At 40.0% G+C, this 25507-nt stretch overlaps 1 long non-coding RNA gene across 3 annotated transcripts in view; it reads left to right on the top strand.

Moving 5' to 3' along the window:
- The window catches only part of LOC308607169, a 122164-nt gene that overhangs the window by 31263 nt on the left and 65394 nt on the right, over window positions 1–25507 (top strand). For 2 of the 3 annotated variants that reach the window (XR_014013960.1, XR_014013962.1), the window contains exons 6-7: window positions 3786–3936; window positions 8846–8989. This is a non-coding gene — a long non-coding RNA (uncharacterized lncRNA). The remainder of the gene's footprint in view (window positions 1–3785; window positions 3937–8845; window positions 8990–25507) is intronic. The other variant, XR_014013961.1, reaches the window with a different exon arrangement.

Below are 25507 nucleotides of genomic sequence, written 5' to 3' on the forward strand. Positions count from 1 at the left end.
CATATTGTTTAGCCTCCATGTGTTTGTGTTTTTTACATTCTTTTCCCCTGTATTTTATTTCTAATCTCATAACGTTGTTGTTGGAAAAGATGCTTGATATGATTTCAGTTTTCTTAAATTTACCGAGGCTTGGTGTGTGACCCAAGATGTGATCTATCCTGGAGAGTGTTCCGTGCGCACTTGAGAAGAAAGTGTAATCTGCTGTTTTTGGATGGAATGTCCTATAAATATCAATTAAATCTATCTGGTCTGTTGTGTCATTTGACGCTTGTGTTTCCTTATTAGTTTTCTGTTTGGATGACCTGTCCACTGGTGTAAGTGAGGTGTTAACGTCCCCCACTATTGTGCTACTGTCGATTTCCTCTCTTATAGCTGTTAGCAGTTGCCCTGTGTTTTGAGGTGCTCCTGTGTTGGGTGCATATATATTTATAATTGTTTTATCTTCTTCTTGGATTGATCCCTTGATCATTATGTAGTGTCCTTCTTTGTCTCTTCTAATAGTCTTTATTTTAAAGTCTATTTTGTCTGATATGAGAATTGCTACTCCAGCTTTCTTTTGATTTCCATTTGCATGGAATATCTTTTTCCATCCCCTCACTTTCAGTCTGTATGTGTCCCTAGGTCTGAAGAGGGTCTCTTGTAGACGGCATATACATGGGTCTTGTTTTTGTATCCATTCAGTGAGCCTGTGTCTTTTGGTTGGAGCATTTAATACATTCACGTTTAAGGTAATTATCGATATGTATGTTCCTGTTACCATTTTCTTAGTTGTTGTGGGTTTGTTTTTGTAGGTCCTTTTCTTCTCTTGTGTTTCCCACTTAGAGAAGTTCCTTTAGCATTTGTTGTAGAGCTGGTTTGGTGGTGGTGAATTCTTTTAGCTTTTGCTTGTCTGTAAAGCTTTTGATTTCTCCATCGAATCTGAATGAGATCCTTGCCGGGTAGAGTAACCTTGGTTTCAGTGAAAGAGTAAAATTTTGTGAAGAAAAGAGATTTTGTGGGGATACAGAACATTATATTTGGACCATACTATTAAATTTTACATTTTCATTAAAACTCTATGAAGCCATCGTCGAGAGATTTTAGTATAATCCCTCCAGTTCTATTCAGTATTGTGAGACATTCTGTTTCCTAGAACGTGAGCATAAGTGAGAAAGTTGGAACATGCTGTTTTTCTCCGAGATGACGAAAAGTGTGAAGGAGATGCTTAGGAAAGATTTGGTTCAGCCTCCACCAGGAACATTGAGACTGTTCTGCTGGGTATTTTGTTTGAATTTATTCTCTCAGGAGTCCACCTTTAAAAAATCTTACAGAAAAAGAAGTGTATCTGTCTTCATTTCAGGAGTTCCAGAGGGGGGAAGGTGTGAGGATAGAGCAGGATCCTTGAGGCCCCTACAGCCTGTACGCCTGTTCCCCAAACCCCACAGGGCCTGAGACTCTAAGGGCTTGTCAGATGCGCAGGGTGACTGGGGCGGGCGTGTGACCTGGTTTGAAACTCCTCCCTTGGTGATTCTAATACGCCTTCTCTCACTTTCTACTGTCTCACTCCCTGCTCCATCCTGAAAATCACTGTTCTCTTTTATTTATTTATTTGGTCGTGCTGGGTCTTTAGTTGTGGCATGCGAACTCTTAGTTGTGGCATGCATGGGGGATCTAGTTCCCTGACTGAGGATCGAACCCGGGTTCCCTACATTGGAAGCATGGAGTCTTCACCACTGCACCACCCGGGAAGTCCCTGAAAAATCACTGCTCTAATGCACGTGGTTAAGCACAACCCTTCTGTGTGCTAAAGGAGGCATGTCGTTAGATCTTTGGGAATATATGTTGTGAAAAGGTGCTGACCTGGAAAGTGTAGTCTTATGGACATCTGAATATATGTGTCATAGATTTTTGCTGGGCCCTGATTTTAAATCGGGTTTATATTTTGTTAGGAATCCATCAAATGATGGGCAAGCACTGGTTTTGGTTGTCCTGGGAAACCTGAGTGTGCTTCCATTACAGCCACTTCAGCTTCACTGAGCCAGTGCAGAGCTGGGTAACTTAGATTCCAAACATACTGACTTGTTTAGCTAAGTGAGTCATTTAGTAATTAACTTACATGTTTGTATTTATAGACTTACCCCAGTGGATTTAGATGCCGGGTGAAATTACACTAACATTTTCCCCTGTTCTACTGATTATAATTGAGAAGATTTTGCCTTATCCGCAGTCCTTCTTGGCAGTGAGTGCTGTTGCTTTTAATATGTACATCTAAGATATTTTTATCTTACCACTTTTTTTTAATGCAAAGAAACTGATGTCTGGTACTTCTGATATGTATCACCGTAAATGAGCAAATGACATTTAGACCTCTTCACTATGGCTGACAGAGAAAAAATAGATACAATTAGTCAGTTCTCTCATTTCTGTTTTGTTTCCTATAGATGCACATTGTCAATGTCTTTTTTATGTTCATGAATTTAAATACTAGTCTGTGATGTGCAGTTCTTTTGTTTTTTGTTTTTTTGCGGTACACGGGCCTCTCACTGTTGTGGCCTCTCCTGTTGCGGAGCACAGGCTCCAGATGCGCAGGCTCAGCGGCCATGGCTCACGGGCTCAGCTGCTCCGTGGCACGTGGGATCTTCCCGGACCAGGGCACGAACCCGTGTCCCCTGCATTGGCAGGTGGACTCTCAACCATTGCGCCACCAGGGAAGCCCCTGTGCAGTTATTTTTTTAAGATTCATTCTTTTATACCATGTTTTCTGTAAGGCAATGAATGAGAGGTCTCAAGAATATACTTGTCTCACTGAAAGTCTTTGAGTTAGACTAAGCAAAGACTTTGTTTAAATAACAAAGCTTAATAACTTAAATAACAAAGTGCCCAAAGCTTACTTAGAGGTAAGTACCTTTGTAGTAAGTGGATTGAAATGCTATGGAATTCAAAGGAGGGAGAAAGTTGGGAGGTGCTGTGTTAGGCAGGCTGGGCTATGCCTCAGTAACAAACCAACTCAGAAACCTCAGTGTGTTATTATAGAAAAGCCTTCAGTGTGCCTGCCAGGTCTCCAAGGCAGCTCACTTTAAGCAGTGATTCAAGGTTGCATCTTGACTCTGTCATCTCAATACTAGTTTTCCATTCACTGAAGCAGGGGATGAAAATCTGTGCAGTATCCCTCTGGGATTTTTCACTGCCTCAGCCTGGCAGTGACACACATTACTTCTCACAATTTTTAGTCAAAGCTAGTAATATAGCATACCTGTCTCTAGCAGGACCAGAATCGTGAAGAAGCGTGTAGATATTAGGGGAGAATTGCACGTCTGTGCCACGGCTGTTATGTCGTTATGACTGAGATAAAGGCATAAAACAATGAAATATTTGTGGGGTCAAAGGCATAGTTTTATTTGTTGGTTTTGCTTTCGTTTTAATATATGATTGTTTTTAGAGTATGCTGTGGACATATAAACAAAATAATGAATATCCCCAGGTTAAAGGTGCTCATTGTTTCTATGACTTTTAGTTTTTCTAAGTTCTCACATCTGCTGGAATCTTTACATCCTTTTGACTTGGTTGTCATGCATCTAGGTAATATTTTTAAAATGACGTGTACATCTGCCCTGGGATACTGTATTTGTGATACTGGATCTAAAACATAGCAGAATACTTATTAGCATTTCCAGATAACTTTATCCTAAAGAGGAAAACATTTTTTATCTGGTAGGAAGAGGTAACTTTTTCAAAGTCACGAGACGTAAGAGGAAGATTATTGGGATTGAAAGATTAAGTAATTTGTTCTTTTTTTCTCCATGCAGGACTTACAGTTTTCCCTTGAACAACATGGGTTTGAATTGCGTGGGTCCATTTATACACGATTGTATTCAATAAATATACAAAGATATATGTGTAGAACATCATGTGCAAGACTTATATTGAAGTGGATAGCCTATCCTTACACAGACATAGGTGAGTGATACTTAATATAAAATTAATAATGTGTTAGTTTTCTTACTGTTTTATAACTTTGCTTTCAAAGAATTACTTTGCTGTAGAGTACGCCTTCAAGATTATCATGCAAAGCAAAGAGAGTGTGGAGGAAGCACATGATTAAACTCTTTGGCCTAGAGATGATACACATTCACATTATATGGCCCCCAACTAGTAACATAGCTTCACTTAGAAGAAAGGGGGCTTGGAAATTAGATCATCACTTTCCGGCAGCAACTTTACCCTAGAGAAGGAGAGTGTGGACCTTTGGAGGTCAGCTTGCTGTCTGTCATACCGCTGTTGACGTGTGTCTCTCCAGACTACTATCTCTAGACTCAAACACACACCCTTTTGACAAAAGTGGCATCATACTGTAAGACAAAAATATTAAACATTCAGTTTGTAAGCTAGATAAATAGTTCTTGTAAGTGAAATGTGCCTTGTCAAATTTGATGCTCCATTAAAATTTATATAAGAAAACTAAAAGGAAAGATTGGTTTTATTAGATGAGCAAAAAGGGAAAATTTAAAGAAAAATTAAAAGTAGCCCTTTCATTTTATAAAATACATTGAAAGATTAAGAAACCAGGCAGTCAGTTGGGGTTTTAAGAAATTTGGGAATTTTTCATTTTTTATTTTATTCTGTTTGGAATATGCTTAATTTTAGCTAAGTTATTAGAATTTAAAGATAGGTTGCTGGAATACAGGTGGTTATCGTTAATTACATCCAGCTGTTATAAGGAAGGAGAGAAGAATCTTAAGTCTTAGGTACCAGATTTGCAACATTTTCTTGTGTGAATTTCAGGAGATTAACATACATATTATTTCTTGGTCACTGTGGCTGGCATTTGGTAACATTTAGTCATATGCTAATAATATTTTTTTAAGTAATTTTTTTGGGGGGGAAAATTTTAGATTTTCAGAAAGGTTACAAAGATAGAAGAAAGTTTCTGTGTGTTCCTCATCCGGTATCACCTAGTGTTAACATCTTACCCCATCACAGTGCCTTTTGTCAAAACAAAGGAATAATTAACACTAGTACAGTGTTATTAACTAAAGTACAGACTTAATCTGGATTTTACCTGTTTTCCCACGTATGTCCTTTTGCTGTCAGTATCCAGCCCAGGCTAACATAGGGCATTAACCGTGGTCTCCAAAGCCTTCTCCAGTCTGTGACAGTTCCTTAGTCTTTCCTTGCCATTCGTGACCTCGAGACAAAATTTAAAGAGTTCTGGTTTGGCACTTTGTAAAGGGTCCCTCATTTTAGGTTTGTCTGATGTTTTCTTATGATTACACTAGGATTATGGATTTTTGCAAAAAACACCTAAGGTGAGGTGTTCTTCTCATTGCAGTATATCAGGGGCCACATGACATCAGTGTGGCTTAAATCCGGTGATCGTAACCTTGATCGTTTGGTTAAGGTTGTGTCCATCAGGCTTCATGGGTAGTTTTTACCATATTAAATAATATATATAAAATATACAGTATAAATATAAATAATAATCATAATGTGTATCTGTGCAGGGCTGGAGTCTCTTTAGTACGTTTTGTTGACGATTTACATTCACCTCTTATGGGCAGCATCTGTGGCCATAAATACTCTTCATGACCTTGAGCATGTATCCACCTCCTCATATATATGTGTTATGATATATATAAGTTGATATATATGTGTCACTTCAGCATTCTTTTAAGGGGGAATAAAAAGTAACCCTTTTTGCACAGTCTGTGTGAATTGATGTCAATATCAGGGACCTCAAGCTAGAAAGTGGGTGTGGAGGAGGGAGCATGTGACAGTTGGAAGTACTTTGCATTTGCACGTTACATTGATGCTACTGAATCTAAACACTGAGACCTGGGCCAACAGGCCAAGTACTGTCCCATGTAGCAAACAGCTACTGCATATTAATAATTGAGTATTTAGGTCACCCTATATTAGAAAATTCTGTGACATTTCCTGTAGCTACTACTGGGCCTAGTAGTGATGCATGGTGTTACAAGGGATCTTGTAACCAATGGGCAAAGTAGGAAATGCTTCTGTCTCAAAGTAAGGGAAGGCCTTCGGTTGGGGAAAGACTTCTAAGAAACGAATGCACGGCATACGTAAGTTAATAAGCTTGTGCCTAATGCATAGATTTGAAAATTAGCAGTGCCTTAGAATTTGTCCTGTCCTTCTACCCAGTTAGAAAATCCTGGAAAAATCACTACTCTTAGTATAGTTTCTCTTAGTATTTTTTTTCCAAATAAGGAAGTTGATTTATGATTTGATATTTATACATTGTCTACAGATTAACATATGATCATGACAACAGGTACAGGAAAGTATTATTTGTAGGTAAGATGACAGTTATCCTTCCATTTGACTTTTAATTTCGGAAATTTTATCCTTTTGCTACGAGTGTAAATAATAGTTCCTCGTATAAGAAGAAATTTTAAGCAGTAGCTGTTATCTTTTTATTTAGAGGGGTCTTTTTTTATGCTTATACAATTCTTTCTGTAATTGGAGATTTAAATTGCTGTTATGGAAGCATGGTTTGACTAGGTTTTCAGTGATTTATGCTTTGGTACAGAAATGAGATTCTTGTTGCAACTAACAGAGTTTCTCTTCTTGGAGAATGTGCAGTCACTGCCGTTTGGCGTTGCCGTGAAAACAGGAGATTAGAAGCCATCCTTATTTACAGCAGCAGTGATATCTCTTCTGATCAGACAGTAGCTTCTCAGAATGTAGGGAAAAGCAAATTCTGTGCCTGGGCTTAGGCCCAGCTTTGTTTGCCCCAAGTCCCTGTGCTCTGGCTCCCCAACGTTACAGCATTTGTTTTATTGTTACAGTCTCAGTCATTAATCCCAAGGCATGTCCACATGCTGTATTAGCTGTGTCAGATCCGTTTGCTACCTACAGCCAGCCTCTCCTTATGAGAATCTAGGTCTTCCATTGAGCCTAAGTCACAAGTTGAAACACCTGAACTCTTTATCAAGAGCACTTCAGTGATGAAAGGTGTTCTAATAATGTCAAACATCAAAATATAATAAAAAGCAGTTGGGGGCTTCCCTGGTGGCGCAGTGGCTGAGAGTCCGCCTGCCGAAGCAGGGGACACGGGTTCGTGCCCTGGTCCGGGAAGGTCCCACATGTCGCGGAGCGGCTGGGCCCATGAGCCACGGCCGCTGAGCCTGCGCATCCGGAGTCTGTGCTCCGCGACGGGAGAAGCCACAGCAGTGAGAGGCCCGCGTACCGCGAAAAAAAAAAAGCAGTTGTGGTCTTAAACTCTGTGCACATCTGAACTGACCTTTCTCCAGTGGACTTTGAGTCCCACATTCTGAGGTCTGTGGTGTTGGGTGACTTTAGTCCAGTTCTAAACTTTATCTGTTACTCCACAATATTAATTTAGATTCTCTGTTCTGTTCATTCTATTTCCTTAAGTACTTTTCTTTAGGAATTCTCTGTTTTGCTGTATTTTATAAAATTGGAATCTCCATGGTCATTAGACTATAGACTCACCAAAACTTTCTTCCATATTTGTCACTGCTGTTAGACATTATACTTACCATGACCCATTTAGAATTTGATGAGCAAAAGCATCTTGGTATATAACAGACTGAAATATAAAGATATACTAAAGAGGAGTTCTCAAGGACCGTCTCAGAAATGTGCCATAAGGAAAAATAGAAAAGGAGATTGTGGCAGGGGGAAGCAGCCTCCTCTTGAATAGGATTGCCAAGATGAGAAGTGGCTAATGGCTTCTGCATGGCCTGTAGCTTCTCACAGGGTTGCACGTCAATAGCACTTATGCTGGAGTGATTCAGAGGAAGTTCTTTGCCTGGCTCCGAGCTTCAGTGTGAGCCACATGTGAAAGCAAGCCTGGGGGAGGAACGAATGACAGAGATGCTTCCACTAAGGACCTCGATGAGGCTGGAAGGTTTGCAACTTGAAACATGAAGCAGCCAGCACTCTGCAGTTTTCAACGTGGTCCTGTGGATGGATAAAGACAGTGTTTTAGGTGTATTGGCTGGATAGCCGCAGATTATTTAACAGTTCTGATTGCCTACACACTTAATGTTTAATAAACGTACCCTGAAATATTTGGGCCAGTTCATGTCCTTAATCCAAGTTTTTGGTAAGAGTTTATCCTGTGTTTTATGTATTGTTCATAACTGATGGTGACCCTGGCAGCAGGTACTATTGAGTGCAACCAGTGATGGGAGAGCTTAAGAGGAGAGTGTGCATAGATTGAAGTTCTTATGCCTGATTTTCTTTTAGCAGCAGCTTTAAGGATTTATTGGCGCTGACTCCTTCCACACGTAGGAAAGTAAAACCTAGCAGCCAGACCCATGTGGCTTTAACAGTGAAGTATTGTTCCCAGGGGTGCATGAGCAAGTTGAAAGCATAAGGAAAAAGTAGAGATGACAGTTTCTCTTAGTGGGGGAATGGAGAAATTGTTAGATTATTTAAAAACCATAACATAAATATTGCTACTATTTGCAATTTATCATATGAGAAAGAATTCTGAGTCATGAAAATGACTGGTCTTTAAACTTATTCTCCCAATATCCCACTGCCATCCCTGAAAGATATAGACCACTGTCTCCTGAAAGCCTAAAGGATCAAAAAGCTGCATACTGGGATTTAAAACGAAAACGCTGCAAAAACTTTAGGGAGGCCACCGAGGACTCTGGAAGCGTCTCTGTTAAAGGAACTGACCCATTATCGTGCTTGTAAACAATGTTTATGCCCAGTGAACTAAGTGGCTTCTCCAAGCCCTCTTCTGAAAATGATAGGTCCTGACATCATGTAGAGTATGTGGAACAAAAACATTGGGGGCAAGCAATCAAAACAGTTTAGACAGATAACATCTTTGAGACAATCTGATAATGCTTGTGTTCCATAATTACAGAGGGAAGGAAGAATGAAATGGGGTCATCGGCATCTTCCTGCAGCTCTGTAAATCTGTTCACGATTGCCAAACTCAGAAAGCCATGTGAAAAGAGAGCGAGTCAGAGTAAGGAGGATCAGAGGATGTCTTTGACAGTTATTTCTGGTAAGGGCACTGGAAAACCTGCTCATCTGAATTCTGGGCAAATGTGTTAAGGAAGGTTTTGTGTCTGGTGATTTGATCTAAACACAGAGAGCAGAAGAAGTCCCTAGTAAGTTTTCGATCAATTGTCCTTCCATCAGTGTGCTTACAAAACTGCGGAACGGATTTCTTCTACCAGCTGTGAAAGTGTCATGTATTATAGATAATATATTGGTGCAGAGTTACCACACAGAGAATCTTTGGAATATTTGCATACACCATATATATTCCTTGTCTATTCTAGTGGTTAGCTGGATGACTCATTTTCAGGCTAGTAGTCAAGCTAGGCTCTATCTGGTGCTGGAGAGAACTGGATTTGAATCTCAACAGTCACTTGCTAGCTGAGGAATCTTGGGCAAGTCACTTAGCTTCTCTAAGCGGTCAGAAAAAGACAACCGTGGATTGGGCGTGGAGTCCGAGAGGAAGACAGGCATCAAGGGTGGCGCCATATTTTTGGCTGGAGCAACTGGAAGGACAGAGTTGCCATCAGTAGGGGTGAGGGTTTGCCGGTGATGCTCACAGTTGGCCGTGTTAGGTTTGAGACACCTTTTAGATATACAGGTGAAGATGCTGGATATCCAAGTCTGGCAAGAGGCTCGGGAGGGAGGTAGATATTTGGGAGTTGTCAGCATGTGGCTGGCATTCGGACACGTCACTGAGGCAGTGAGTAGGGATAAGGAGATGTTCCGAGGCTGAGGGGTCGGAGAGGAGAGGGGCAGTGCATGAAGGAACTTGAGAAAGTCTGGCCGTGAGGCAGGAGGGAGTCCAGAGGGTTGGTGTCCCGGAAGCCAAGGGACATAAAATATTCCAAGGAGGAGAGAGTCACCACTTGTGTTACATAACATGAGGACCGAGAGATGCCAGGTGGGTTAAACGACTGGGTTACTGGCGACGTTGAGTAGAATTGTTTTTAGAGGAGTGGTGGGGATGAAGTTAGTCATGGGTTTAAGACAGAAAGAGAGGTGAGAGGTGGGAAAAGGAGAGGACGACTACAGACAGTTTTCCGGAGCTTGCTGCAAAGAGGAGCAAAGAATTAGGACCGTAGGTGGCAGAAAGAGTGGGGATCAAAACCCTTGTTTTTAGGCAATGAAGAATAACAGTGTTGGTGTGTGACCCAGAGGTCCGGTGTGAAAGGAAGGACTGCTGATCAAGGAGAGAGGAGAGGTGCTGGGCCCAGTCCCCAGGCAGCTGCAGGAGAGGGGATCTCGGTTACCTCTGCCAGGAGTGCAGACCTTTCTAGATGGTCACCGGTGAGGAGGAAGGACAGGTGGGCACAGACACAGGTGGGTTGCTCTGAAGCAGGCGGCAAGGTTGCTTGCCGAGAGCGTGTCTAGGAAGGCGTGTTAGAAGTGTGGGGAGAGGGGGCAGTTCTGAAATAGTATCCAGGAGAGAAGGAGGTGCCGTGTCGTGGGTCATCAGCTCCAGAGGCCCATCCACGAGTGGTTAGAACACACAGGAGGTTAGTTCTTTTCTCTTATATAAACATTTCAGCCTTCCGGGTCATCCAAAGGGTTTCAAAAGTCTTGAAACAGTTACATTCTCGCGAGACTGAACTTCTCTCAACCTTAACTGTCACTGCAGGGTTTGTCTGTGCTATAACTGGAAGTATTTGCTGAGCTCACGCACTGCATCAGCACCATGCTGAAGGGCTGAAGAAAGAATTTAAAATTTATGTAAACCATCTCTCTTTGGATATGAATAGAGCTTCCAAAACCAACGTCTTGAATCTCTTCTCCCCGACCTCCCCACCTCCGCACCGCCACGCCCGTCCGGTTCCTTTCTGCATCTCCTCCATCGCCATAAATGTCACCACCATCCATTCACTTGCCTTTAGCCCAAAGTCTTGTCAACACACATCCAAAACAGTTCTCAAGAACTGTTGACTCCCTTTCTTCTCCGCTTGTGTCACTGTAACTCACGCCATCCTCCCTCTTCACTTAGATTATTAGAAAAAGCTGTTCAGTCTTCTCCCTGCTTCTGCCTGTGGCTGCTGCTTGTGCCTCTGCTGAGTCCGCAAGTAAGCCAGCCTGGTCAGCGTCACCCTGTCTGAAACCCTCCGGGGGTCTCCCATTGTGCTTAGAAGAAAACCTGTACTCGCCTGCATGGCTGTGTCTGAGCTTGCCTTTCTGCCTAACTTCAGTCTCTTCCACTCATACCCTTGCCCACTGGATTTCAGTCATCTGGGCCACCTTTTCTTTCTTTTCAGTGCTTTGCGCAAGTTAAGGGCTTTCCTGTCTCAAGGCCTTTGTCATTTGTTATTTCCTCTGCCCGAATCCTCATCTCTCAACTCTGTGTAGCTGGTTTCTGCTAATTGCCTTCTAAAGACTTTTTTATACTCTGATGCCATCTCCTCAGAGAGGCCTTTCCTGGCCATTCTACTCAAAGTACCCTCTTCTTGTGTCAGAGGTACTCGCTGTCATATTATCCAGTTTTCCTTCACAGCATGTAACGGACTCTGAGTCTATCTTGTTTAAAGTTATATTCTCTGTCCCTTTCTGCTCCTACTAGAAATAAGCTCCTTGAGGACAGGGATTGTGTCTGTCTCCTTTCCTGTTTGTTCAGCTTCTGACACAGTGCCAGGTGCATGGGGGTCGCCCAGGAAACGATAGGAAGTACTGATAAAAAAATGGGAGAGGGGCTTCCCTGGTGGCGCAGCGGTTGGGAGTCCGCCTGCCGATACAGGGGACACGGGTTCGTGCCCCTGTCTGGGAAGCTCCCACATGCCGCGGAGCGGCTGGGCCCGTGAGCCATGGCCGCTGAGCCTGTGCGTCCGGAGGCTGTGCTCCACAACGGGAGAGGCCACAACAGTGAGAGGCCCGCGTACTGCAAAAAATAAAATAAAATAAAATAAAATGGAAGCCAGAACGTGAATGTTTTCTTCCCTTTTAAATTTGCTGCTTACCTGTCAAGAAGCTATCTTGCCGAGTTGTGTGTAAGTAAGTGGTGGATGAGTTAGTTGTACTGCATATCATGGAGTTAAGAGCATGTGCTCTGGAGCCATACTTCCTGCATGAAAATGACTGTGTAACTTCCGGCAAGTTACTTAACCTCTCTGAGTCTAATTTTCCTCGTCTGTAGAACAGGGCTAATAATAATAATATATATCTATAGCACCTTTCTGAGGATTGAATGAGTTAACTTGAGCATACTGTATGGCATAGTAGGGACTCAGTAAATATTACCTAATATTTATGTTTAATTCATACATGACTCATACCATTTCCTATCCATAGAATCAATAGCTGAGGAAATAAAACTAATTTAAATAGCTTTTAATGATACTTTGAATATGCCATATGTTAGGAAATAAGCTGCTTTAAATGATCTTAAAAGTTCCTGTTTGATAAGACTGATATATTTATGCAAAAGGATTATTGGCTCTCTGGCTGCAGCTTCAAGAGTGGATCAGTGTATTTGCTGAAAATTGTGATGGTGTCTGGCAGTGTGCCACAAAACCAGTTCGTGAAATTAAACTGACGATTAGGAAGACCATGTTGAAAATATTGTTAAAGCATCCGGTGCGGAAGTTGTTCTATAAAGACTTTTCTTGTAGTGTGACTTTTCTTGCTCAAAGGAGAGTGCTTAAGAGTAGCAGCTATCCTATAAACTGATATGGCTTAAAATGTTTGCACTCCGTGAAGAAATAGCTGCATATTTCTCCTTAAATCTTGTTCTGTTATATGTAAGTTTTTGTTTAAGCTTTGCTGAGGGAATGAGGACTTGTTTTCTTACGAAAAAAAGTCATTAATAGTGCTCATCAGAATGTGATGGCAAACCTCTATACTAAAGCCTAAAACAATCTTCAGCATTCAACACAAAATTGCTTTCACGGTGCTGGTTCCCAATCTCAAAATAAAGGGAAGAAGCTTTGTCACCAGGGTAGCCTTCTACTTAGATCTCATTCTCTTTCTCTTTTGGACAAAGGAATGAGAGTACAAGGAGAAAGACCCAGAGAATCATTTAGACACAAACCTTCGGGTAAAGGGGTTTTCCATTAAGAGTAGGCTTAGAAAGTCAATGCCTGCTTTCTGAAAAGGCAAAAAAGGTTCCTGGTGCCCTGCCCAGTATTCAGAGTCTGGCATCAAGCACTGCAACAGAGCAGCCTCAAATCCCAAGGGTACTACAGGGGTCAGGCCGGGCTCTGCTTGGCTGAATAGGTACTGGAGCGGGTTGGAGCAATATGCGTTGTTACCAGGGCCAGGAGAAAAGAGGCAGGAGGGAAACGACAGCTCTGCAGAGATTTCCAAACAATTGGAAATAACCAAAATGCTCTTAACCTTTGTTTCTTAAATTCAGCGGTGCCTGGCGTTATTATTATTTTTTTGCAAAGAAAAATTTTATTGTACAGAAGATAGCTCTTCACATGGTTACATAAATTATACAGCCATGAGATGAAGGCAGCATTATTATCACTAGTTTACACATGTGACAGCTGAGACCCAGGTTAATTTTGAGAAGATCTGGCTGCTCTATTTGAACATATTCTTACAGTGGGGTAATGAACACATGGTAAAAAAAATTCACATCTTAACTGTACGCCTTGTCGCCTGTTACAGATGTAACTTAAACATTGTAACTACAACCAAGATCAAGAGACAGAAAATGCCCATCACCTTAGAATCAATAAAAACTGAGTTCATTTGTCACAGGGCATCTGCAAGGAAAAGAAAAAAATTAATCATTTATTTAATAATTGTCTTTAACAATTATTTCTGTGCACATCTTTCATTGTGTTATACACTAACAGAGTTTATGCAATAAACTTTGCAAGCCAGGTTAATAGCACAGATGGAGAAAGTGATCAAGTTTGAAACTCTCTTTTGTTCTCTTCCCCTTGGCCCTTAAGTAGTTTATGGCAGGGGTCCCCAGAGGTCTGCCGCCTGTTAGAAACCTGGCTGCTGCACAGCAGGAGATGAGCGGCAGATGAGCGAGTGAAGCTTCTTCTGCCACTTCCCATTGCTGGCATTACCGCCGGAGCAATCCGTGAACAATTTCCCCGCCTCCAGGGAAAAAGTTGTCTTCCACGAAACTGGTCCCTGGTGCCGCAAAGGTTGGGGACTCCTGGTTATGGCATATTTGGAAGAAGTTGAAGTAGAATGTGGTGCTGGATGGGCAGGGGATGGAAAGTTATTGAAGATATTCATTGAGCTGCTTTTTTTAGATCAAGTTTTTTTTTTTTAATCAGTTAAAAGATTTTGAGAGAACCAATTTGATGCATATGAGTGCATCTCAAGTTGTACCTTTGTATGTTATGACCAGAAATCTGAGCATATTGAAATTCTGAGAACAGAGAAAAATGAGTGGTCCTAATTTGTTCAAGGAAGTACAGGTATTTAAGCTAAAATTGAGTGTGTGGATAGACCAGATACTAAAAGCTGAATTTTCCTCCATTGCTTGAATGGTTCTGACTCAAATAAATGATAGGTTTTGGGGAATTTCAGAGCTTTCCAGTGGAAACAAAACCGTAGTTTTAGAGATGACTCACAGGGTTTGAGTATCAATTATGCTCAAGTTTTTGCAGATATAGTTCTTGAGCTAACCTTAGAAGTTGTTTGAGTTACCAAGTACCCATCCTTCAAGAGAGGGAATTGAATCTTTGAATTCCTGGAATTTTAAACTTTTGAACCGAGTGTATCAATCTTAGAATATCCTTATGATTTGGAACATATGGCAAAATTGTAGACCTAAGTCCAATGGCTTACATAATCTCTTTCATGGAATTTCTAAAATCAAGTGAAAGCTAATAATGACTGATGGGAACCCTGAGTTATAGACAAGATATTCTCTAATAGGACTCAGTTTTTTCTACCTTCCCAGTCTGCTCCCAGGTCTCAACATATTTTAGTCTGTTAGTATTTTCATTGAACTTGGTCAGTATAAACAGTATTGGTCTTATAATTGAGTACTTTAGTATGCATAAATTTAATTAAACTTTTGGAACCACTTTTGCATTATTTCCAGAAATTGGAAATGTACAAAAGGCTCCCCTGTCAAAAGATTTTTGAATGTATAGCTTGCTGTAGAAAACATTCATTTGACTGCAGGGAAGAACAGAGTTGTTTTTTGTTTTTGTTTTTGGATAAATTTGCTTTATAAATTCAGTGCAGTTTGTCAGCAAGCATTATACACTTCTTTGTCTTTTAGCAACCAGTGTGTGTTGTTCTAATTAAGAAATGCCCCTGATAAGCTTCTGGGAGGGATCTGCATTTGAGGAACCTTCAGGCAAGTATACCTGTGTTTGTGATTGAAACATGAGTATAATGCTCTGGGTTGGGGGAAAACATCCTGTAAGCTGTAACTTGAAGATGAGTTTTGAGTAGCATAAAGGCAGCATGAAATTGGAGCAAAGCTAGATCAGGAACCTGAGGAAAGAATCACTCACTTCAGCAGCTGTGGCCAGTGACCAGGGAAGGATAATTCCCTGAAAGGATAGTAAATAATGCACAGCTCAATTTCAAGGTAACAGTGAGCATGAGCGAGTTTAGAGGTGAACTGTTCATTCTACTCAAGCACAATGGAATAGCGCCTTCTGAAAAATGGAGTTTGTTTCTTAATTAATTTATTAATTAGTTTTCTGTACTTGAAGACCCTCACCAATGAATATTATATTTACTACAGTAAAATAAAATTTCTCTGAATATATTTTGAGGATTTTTTTTTGTTTAGACTTAAAAAAATTTTAAAGGCAATTATATACGAATCTTAGGATGAGTAAGTTGGTCACTACTGAGTCTTTTAAAACTACTCCATTTCCTTGAGCAGTTTATTTAAATGTTCTAATCCTACATTTCATTAAATGTTATAATCCTATGCTCATTCATTCGTTCATTCATTCACGTTTACTGCGTACTTACTGTTTGCCAAAACCTGTGGCACGTGCTAGAATTGCAATGATAAACCAGGTTAAATGTTATCCTTGCAGTTAGCGAATTGGAGGTTTGGTGTGCTTGTGTTTAACCTGTGCTCTGAGCAATCCTGAAGGTTTCAGGGGATGCCTCAGGGCCACCAGTAGAGGCGAGTGGGATGGGAGGAGAGGGGCCAGAAGTTCCTGGCTCATCTTTTTTCCACACTTGCTCTTTCTCTGTTTTACCCTTTGATCTTAAAAGATTTCAGTTGCATAAAAGATCTGGATGCTAAACCAGTTTAAAATTCACAATCCAGTTAGCCTAACTGCTCTCAACAAGTCCTCCTTTTCCAGTCTCTTCAGGTTTTCACTTATTTGCTCAATGAACATTAGACATCAGGGGTTATGCTGATTGTCACAATGGATTATAAGATATAGTCGTTGCACTCAAGAAGTTTTTAATCTAGTAATATTTTATTTTACTCAGCTATTTTAAGATTAGAGCTGTTGAGGTGACCTCCACCAGGTTACAGCTGTTCTGCAAAGCCTCTTCCAAAATTCCTCTTGCAGCTCAAGGACACACTTGTAGGCTGGTGGAGGGGCAGTCAGGAGCAGTAGTTACTGTGGCCTCGGGAGAGGATGGGCTGCTTACCCTGCCCATGGGTGGGGCTTAACCTTTGTTCCTGGTACTGCGTGTTCACACACAAGCCATGCCGGGGATTTCCTGAGATTTTGGCCATCCAGATGAAGAAGAACTTAAATAACTTCCCAGGGATGAGCCGTGCCTTCTGTATTCATCACAACTCCTCTCCTTTCCCCCAGTTGACAGCAGCAGGTCATCGTGTCACTAGGTAGCCAGGCCGAGAACTGCCGCCCCGAATTAGCTCACGTGGTGTTTTATTTACTGCTCTTGGCTGCTTAGTAAATGGCTGTGGAACTGAACTGAATAGGAACAGAGGTCCGTCCCATGCAGACCATTAAGCTATGTATACAGAGGTTCCTGGAGTCGAGGAATGGGTGATGACCCTTTACCTAGTGCTCAGTCGGCGGGTAGGGTTATGGTTCCTTTATCCTCAGGCAGTGCTGACCTGACGGGTAGGATGACTGGGTCATCTGAATGACTTGATTCAAGGGGATTCTGTTAGAAAGCATCTCTCCCCAAGTACCCTCCTGGCTTTTAGAGTCAGCACTTAAATTCTTTCACTAATGGTTAAAGCAGTTCATCTGAAAACATACCTATTAAAATACGGATCCCTCAGTCCCCATGCCCTCCCAAGGTGTATTGATAACGTATGTTATCATCACTCATTTGAATTTTGTGAGTATTATTTAATTCATCAGATTGACTTCAGTGAAGTTACAGAGAATTTGATAACTAGGACTGATTGAAAGAAAGGCAGAAGTGTGCTTCCTGAACACAAGGCTCTCTGCATTAAAGATCTAAGATACTGTAAAATGTAGCCTTGTTGTTTCAGGAGGCTGATGCGTGGAATTGGAGGTATTAAAAAACACCCCAAACCCCAAACTATTTCCTCCACGGTTTTGTCTCTTGCCAGTTCTAACTTTCAGTGTTGTAATTCCCAGCTGCAAGACTGGGCACTGGAGCTGAAAGCTGTTTTCATCGGTAAAAGAGGATAAATGCTTTCCTATATCTATATTTAGATATGCTTCATATAAATTTTTAGATTTGGTCCTGAGCCATATCTATACTGAAGGAAAAGAAAATAATGAATCCAGGTCAGAGAGGATCCGTAATTCTGTAATCTACTACTGAACTTTTATTTTAGAATAATAGAGGAATTTCTACCAAGACCCCAAATTATTCATTTATCTCAGTATGATGTCTGAAGAAGGACATATATGCCATACTTTAATATTTATTGTTAATCACAATCAAAAAGAATATATTTTAAAATCTGAAATGCTATACATGGAAGCTTGTATTAGGTTTTGGATTTGAAATTTTTAAGAGTTCTGGAATTTTAAAACTAAAAACTTCCATTAGTTTATTTTTTTTTAATATTTCAAAAGATATAAACTATACATTGGAATCTTTGGTATACCCTAAAATCACCTTGAGTTAAGTATTATGAAATTTAATTTGGTCTGCTTATCTAATTAATGAGATCTGATGATACCTGGCTTGTGTTCAGAGTGATGTAATGCTGAAGACATTTTTTTCAAGACTAGGCACACAGGTGACTCACTAAGTATTTCTATTTACCATTGTGTTATTCTCCTCTACTTAGAGACCTCAGTAGGCCAGGCATGTTTAGTTTCTTAGGTAAAAGTAGGGCAACTATCATATTTTCCATTGAAAGTCAAAGAGCCCCTGTACATCTATCTGAAATGGAATGAGACACAGCAGAGACATGACTGTGATTTATGGTTTAGGAAATCTAAACACGCTTCTAAACAGGTCAGCTATTCTAACTACTATCATGGATTTTATTTTTGGAAGTTTGTTGTCAAAGGATAAATTTCATAAATTTATGTGAATACTTTTTTTTTTTTTTTTTTTGCGGTACGCGGGCCTCTCACTGTTGTGGCCTCTTCCATTGCGGAGCACAGGCTCTGGACGCGCAGGCTCAGCGGCCATGGCTCACGGGCCCAGCCACTCCGCGGCACGTGGGATCCTCCTGGACCGGGGCACGAACCCGCGTCCCCTGCATCGGCAGGCAGACTCTCAACCACTCTGCCACCAGGGGAGCCCGTGATGCAATATTTTTATAGATTACAAAATGATCATGATAAGTCTAGTTAACATCTGTCACCAAAGTTATTACAATATTATTGAGTATATTTCTTTTTTTTTCTTTTTTTTTTTTTGCTGTGCGCGGGCCTCTCACCACTGTGGCCTCTCCTGTTGCGGAGCACAGGCTCCAGACACGCAGGCTCAGTGGCCATGGCTCATGGGCCCAGCCGCTCCGCGGCATGGGGGATCTTCCCGGACCGGGGCACGCACCCGTGCCCCCTGCATCGGCAGACGGACTCTCAACCACTGCGCCACCAGGGAAGCCCTATTGAGTATATTTCTTATGCTGTACATTACATTCAGTGACTTATTTGATAGCTGGAAGTCTGTAACCTCTTCATCTTCCTCAAATACTTCATTTATCCCTCACACCCTCCCCTCTGGCAACTACCAGTTTGTTCTCTGTATCTATGAGTCTGTTTCTGTTTTATAATGTTTGTTCATTTATTTTGTTTTTTAGATTCCACGTATGAGTGAAATCATATGGTGTTTGTCTTTCTTTGTCTGACTTATTTTATTTAGCATAATACCCTCTAAGTCCATCCATGTTATTGCAAATGTTAAGATTTCCTTCCTTTTTATGGCTGAGTAATATTCCATTATGTGTGTCTATCTCATATCTTCTTTATCCATTCATCCATTGATGGACACTTAAGTTGCTTCCAGATCTTGGCTAGTGTAAATAATGCTGCAGTGAATATAGGAGTGCATGTATCTTTTTGAATTAGTGTTTTTGTTTTCTTCAGGTAAATACCCAGAAGTGAAATTGGTGAATAATATAGTGGTTGTATTTTCAATTGTTTTAGGACTCTCCACATTGTTTTTCGTAGTGGCTCTACTAATTTACAGTCTCACCAACAGTGTATGAGGGTTCCCTTTTCTCCACATCCTCTCAGCACTTGTCACTTGTTTTTTAAATAATAGACAGCCAGCTGTTCAGACACGTGTGAAGTAATATCTCATTGTGGTTTTGATTTGCATTTCCCTTGTGATTAGTGATGTTGAGCATCTTATCGTGTCTGTTGGACATCTGTATGTCTTCATTGGAAAAATGTCTGTTCAGGTCCTCTGCTCATTTTTCAATTGGGTTTTTTGATGTTGAGTTGTATGGGTTTTTTGATGTTGAGTTGTATGAGTTTTTTGTCTATTTTGGGTATTAGCCCCTTATCGAATATATCATATGCAAGTATTTTCTCCTATTCAGTAGGCTGCATTTTCATTTTATTATGTTGAGGTATGTTTCTTCTATACCCATTTTGTTGAGAGTTTTTACCATACGTGGGTTGAATTTTGTTAAAAGCTTTTTTTTCATCTTTTGAGGTGATAATATGATTTTTTCTTCAGTTATTTAATGTGGTGTATCACATTGATTGATTTGCAGATAAAGTGATCTTGATCATGGTGTATCATTCTTTTAATGTGTTATTGAATTCAGTTTGCTAATATTTTGTTAAGAATTTTTGCATCTATGTTCATCAGTGATATTGGCCTATAATTTTCTTTTTTTGTGATATCTTTGTCTGGTTTTGGTATCAGGGTGATCCTGGCCTCATAGAACGAGTATGGAAGTATTCCTTCCTCTTCAATTTTTTTGGAATAGTTGAAGAAGAATAGATGTTAACTCCTTTTTAAATGTTTGTTGGAATTCACCTGTGAAACTCTCTAGTCCTGGACGTTTTTTGGTGGGAGTTTGTTTTTTTTTTAACTGATTAAATTTCATTAGGGTAATTGGTCTGTTCCTGATTCAGTCTTGGAAGATTGTCCATTTTTAAGAATTTGTCCATTTCCTTTAGTTGTCCATTTTATTGGAGTATAATTGTTCATAGTAATCTCTTATGCTCCTTTGTATTTCTGGTATTGATTGTAAGGTTTCCTTTTTCATTTCTGATTTTATTTATTTGGACCCTCTCTCTGTTCTTTTATTCTTGAGTCTAGCTAAAGGTTTATCAATTTTTTAGATTTTTTTTCTAAGAAGTAGTTTTTAGTGTCATTGATCTTTTGTTTTTGTAGTCTCTGTTTCATTTAGTTCTGCTCTGATCTTTATTAGTTCTTTCCTTCTACTAACTTTGGATTTTGGTTGTTTTTTTTTTTTTTTTAGTTCCTTTAGATATAAGGTTATTTATTTGAGACTTTTCTTGTTTCCCGAGGTAGGCTTGTATTGCTATAAACCTCCCTCTTAGAGCTACTTGCCCTACATCCCATAGATTTTGGAACACTGTTTCATTTTCATTTTTCTAAAGATATTTTTAAATTTCCTCTTTGATTTTTTCATTGACCCATTGGTTTGTTTGTAGCATATTGTTTAGACTCCATGTGTTTGTGTTTTTTGCAATTTGTTTCTTGTAGTTGATTTCTAATCTCATATTGTTCTGGTTGGAAAAGATGCTTTATGAGATTTCAATATTCTTAAATTTGTTAAGACTTGTTTTGTGGCCTCACAAATGATCTATCCTGGAGAGTATTCCATTTGCACTTGAAAAGAATGTATTTTACTGCTTTTGAATTGAATGTTTTATATATATATATAAAATTAGTTGGTCTAATGCGTCATTTAAGGCCAGTGTTTCCTTCCTGATTTTCTGTCTGGATGATGTGTTCATTGATGTAAATGGAGCGTTAAAGTTCCCTACTCTTATAGATTATGCTTGTTTGTAAAACTCTTTATCTCTTCTTCAGATCTGAATGATAGCCTTGCTGGGTAGAGTACTGTTGGTTGTAGTTTTTTCCCTTTCATCACTTTGAATATATTGTGCTACTCCCTTCTGGCCTGCAAAATTTCTGCTGAAAAGTCAGCTAGCAGTCTTGTGGAAGTTCCCTTGTATGTAACTAGTGCTTTTGCTGCTTTTAAGATTTTATCTTTCTCTTTAATTTTTGCCATTTTAGTTATAATGTGTCTTGGTATGGACCACTTTGGATTCATCTTGTTTGGGACTCTTTGTTCCTCTTGGACTTGGATGTCTGTTTCCTTCCCCAGATTGGGGACGTTTTAAGCTATTATTTCTTTAAATAATAATAAATTTCTTCTGCCCTTTTTTCTGTCTCTTCCTGCTGGGATCCCCATAACGTGAATTTTAGTAGGCTTGACGTTGTCTCACAGGTGTCTGAAACTATCCTCATTTTAAAAAATTCTTTTTTCTTTTTTCTGTTCAGCTTGGGTGATTTCCACTACTCTGTCTTCTGGTTCACTTATCTGTTCCTCTGTATCAGTCTACTGTTGATTCCTTCTAGTGTCTTTTTTATATCAGTTATTGTTTTCTTCAGCTCTGTTTGGTTCTTCTTTACATTTTCTAACTCTTTGTTAAACTTTTCATTTTGTTCATCCATTCTTCTCCGAGTTTGTTGAGCATCTTGATGATCATTACCCCAGACTCTTTATCAGGTAGATTGCTTACCTCCACTTCACATAGTTCTTCTTCTGGGGTTTTGTCTTGTTCCTTTCTTTGGAACCTATTTCTCTCTCCTCATTTTGCCTAATTCTGTGTGTTTATTTCTGTGTGTTAGGTCAGTCAGTTACATGTCCCAATCTTGGAGAAATGACCTTATGTAGGAGATGTCCTGTGGGGCTCAGCAGCACACTCCCCTCTTGTCACCAGAGCTGTACACTCTAGGGGTGCCCCCTGTGTGGACTGCATGGGTCCTTCTGTTGCGGTGGGACTGACTACTACGGGTGTGCTGGTAGGTGAGGCTGGCCCCTGGCTCAGTTGACTGCCAGGCCCTCCCTTGTGCAGTGGCTGCATGCCCACTGGTGGGCAGGGTTGGATCCCATCCAGCTTGGTGTGCAGCCCCGGGTGGGGTCTCATGGCTGGTGCTGGCCCACTGGTGGGCGGGGCCAGGTCCTACCACAACCCTTGTCTTTGAAATTTCATCCCAGGATTATGCAACAAATATCTATGACCATTAAAGGCCGTGGTGGATAGGCATATTTTCACATTTTAGCTTTGTTATGAGTGACTTTGCCATATTTGGTAAGAAAGAAGTAAAAAAAAACCCTTGAGTTTGCCCTTCATTTAATTCATAAAACAAAGAAAAAAAAAACCCATCCAAACTGCTTTTTACTGAGTACGAGGCTATCCTTCAGGATTTAAAGCAGTTTCAGATTTGATCATTCATCCTCAGATATCCTGTGTGTAAGGTTAGGTGGTATCCAACTCACTTAAAAGCTGATGAAAGTCATATGACCCAGCAAGTAAGCTGGCAGGAAAGAGCCATTTTTAGACCTCATCTGGTGCTTTCGTATACTTCATATACTTTAAATGCTGACGTTTTTTTTACCTATGAGTTACATAAACAAAACCTTAGATCAACGTGTTTCATTTGATGCAATCCTTAAGAAGAATGTCAGTGGGATAGACTTTGTGAAAGAAGAGTAATGCAAGTATGTATGGTGATGGTAGAAAGATATTATTTTGTAGAACAGATTTATTACAGCAGAGTTGGCTGACAAAAATATTTCAATGAAGCAAACTAGTAGGATTTCCCTACTGACTTTTATTTTTCCTTGAAATGTGATGAGATGAAAACTGAGCATCTGGTAACATGCTGGTGACACAGTGCCTGGTGTGGCTTTTGTTTACTGGAGCACCAGTGGGAGTTTTATCTGTGGGATATTGTCATTCCAATTTAACGGTTTGTTTTGTTTTTACAGCATGTTCCACCATCTCATTTCGACCACCAGCTGTTTCTGGGTTCCTCCTTCCTGTCTCCTTTTGTTTATATTCTATCTCAGAAAAAGTCAAAACTCTGAAGCTTTTCTTCCTTGAGTGAGAATGAAGTGACAAATAGGTCCAAAGCAAAAGCAGACCTCACCAGAGTAGGTCCTGTGTCAGCCAGGTTAGGGAGCTGATGAATTAGAGTCACCCACGTTGTGTGACTGGAGGAGGTACTGAGCAATGCCCTCTGCTCAGAAAAGACACCTAACTCATTGTTCTCTCACAGTGCCTACATGCCAGACATGAGATCTGTTTCTTTAAATCGACCTTCCCATTCAAGGGTCTGTTATGGAAATGTAATGACTCCTGGAAGGAGTCGTTTGTTTGTTTGTTTGTTGTTTAACCAACTAGCTTTGGCCTAGTGGAGACGAGTTGAGAGCTCTTTGAGAGTAAAACATTCTAGGAGAAGGGGGGTGATTGCCTTGAGGGACTGTTTTCATGATCCTTCTATGAATGCTGTAATTGAATGTTTTTAATTAGAACTTTTCAGTGGCTCTGATAAACACCTTGAAGGCCTTCTACTCTGTGTTTTTTTTTAAGTGTTGCTTGACTTTTTTTTAAAGCAATTACTTTTCCAAGAATGAAAGATATGATATGTGACAGAAAATGAAATAGGAGTCGAAAAAATAATTTCATCTAATTCACAGTTTAAGGAAGTCTTACCCATTGTATTGCCTTTTAAGTGTCATGTCACAAAATGAAAAATTAGAGCTACTTTACTTGGAGTAAATGCCCTTATTAATTTGATTTGGATTTACTTATAGATAGGAATGACTAGAGTTGATTTCTTCAGAGGATTGCCTGCTTTGATTTTGTATTGGCGTCTGCCAGGTCAAGAAGCTTAACTAGTACTTTCCTGGTGTGTTATAATGCTTTGTATTTCTGTTACTAGTTCCCTCAGTCATTTCCTTACTGGAAATCAAAAGTGTTTGGCAATTACAGAAATAACTTATCTGATCACAGTCTGCCTCACAGGCTTGGGTAGGACAAAGGAAACAGTGACTGTTTTCCATTTCATTTTGGGAAATCCACATATGATAGCTGTTGCTATGTGTACATTAGGAAAACAGTTACCTGAAGCAGACAACTCACCTTGGAGAGTTTCTCAACTTACCCAAAGAGTCTATTCTAAGAGATCAAAAATTTAGCAGTTGCCTTAAGATAGTTGTCACTTCCCTAGTTTTACGTAAATTACTACCTCTTCCAAAAGTTGATTTCAGGTAGCTTTACTGCCTGAAATTTGCTTTCTCAAAAGTGACTACAGTTTATTTTTTAAATGAAATTGTTACATGACATTAATCATTTTTCAATTTTATCATAGCTTCTAAAGTAACTCATGATTAATAGTGGAATTTAAATGTCCTACTGAAAAATCAAAGTGTGAAATTCTGGATGAAAAGCAAGTTTTAAAAAGAATGCTGTGGGACTTCCCTGGTGGTGCAGTGGTTAAGAATCTGCCTGCCAATGCAGGGGACATGGGTTCAAGCCCTGGTCCGGGACGATCCCACATGCTGCAGAGCAGCTAAGCCCATGCACCACAACTTCTGAGCCTGTGCTCTAGAGCCCACGAGCCACAACTACTGAGCCCATGTGCCACAACTACTGAAGCCCATATGCCTAGAGCCCGTGCACTGCAACAAGAGAAGCCACCACAGTGAGAAGCCTGCGCACTGCAATGAAGAGTAGCCCCTGCTCGCTGCAACTAGAGAAAGCCCGAGTGCAGCAATGAAGACCCAGTGCAGCCAAATATAAATAAATAAATGAATAAATTAAAAAAAAAAAAGAATGCTGTAGTTGTAATGGTAATGGTCATGGTGGTGCTCATGTTTGGAAAAACTATATACAGAAGCAACAATTAAATCATTGATATTTTTGGTATATACTTAATTAAGAAAGTATTTAGTTTTTATAAAAGTATGTCATTTGGATTTAAAACTATTTTTAAGAAAGTTCTAGTTGTTACAGATTTAAAAACCCAACTCTTTAGCCAATGTTCTAAGGTATATTTCTTTGAATAAATGAATTATAAAGTTTTTGAAAAGTCTATCAATTGATATTAATATCAGTATATTAATAGGGCTAGACATTCCATTAATTTATAATGCTCCTGATTTTAATACCGATTTCTGAATGATACAGGACAGATGTCATTTTTATGACAATTCACAGTTTAG

The sequence above is a fragment of the Mesoplodon bidens genome (assembly GCF_964165515.1).
Source record: "Mesoplodon bidens genome assembly, chromosome: 2".
Taxonomy (NCBI): Eukaryota; Metazoa; Chordata; class Mammalia; order Artiodactyla; family Ziphiidae; genus Mesoplodon; species Mesoplodon bidens.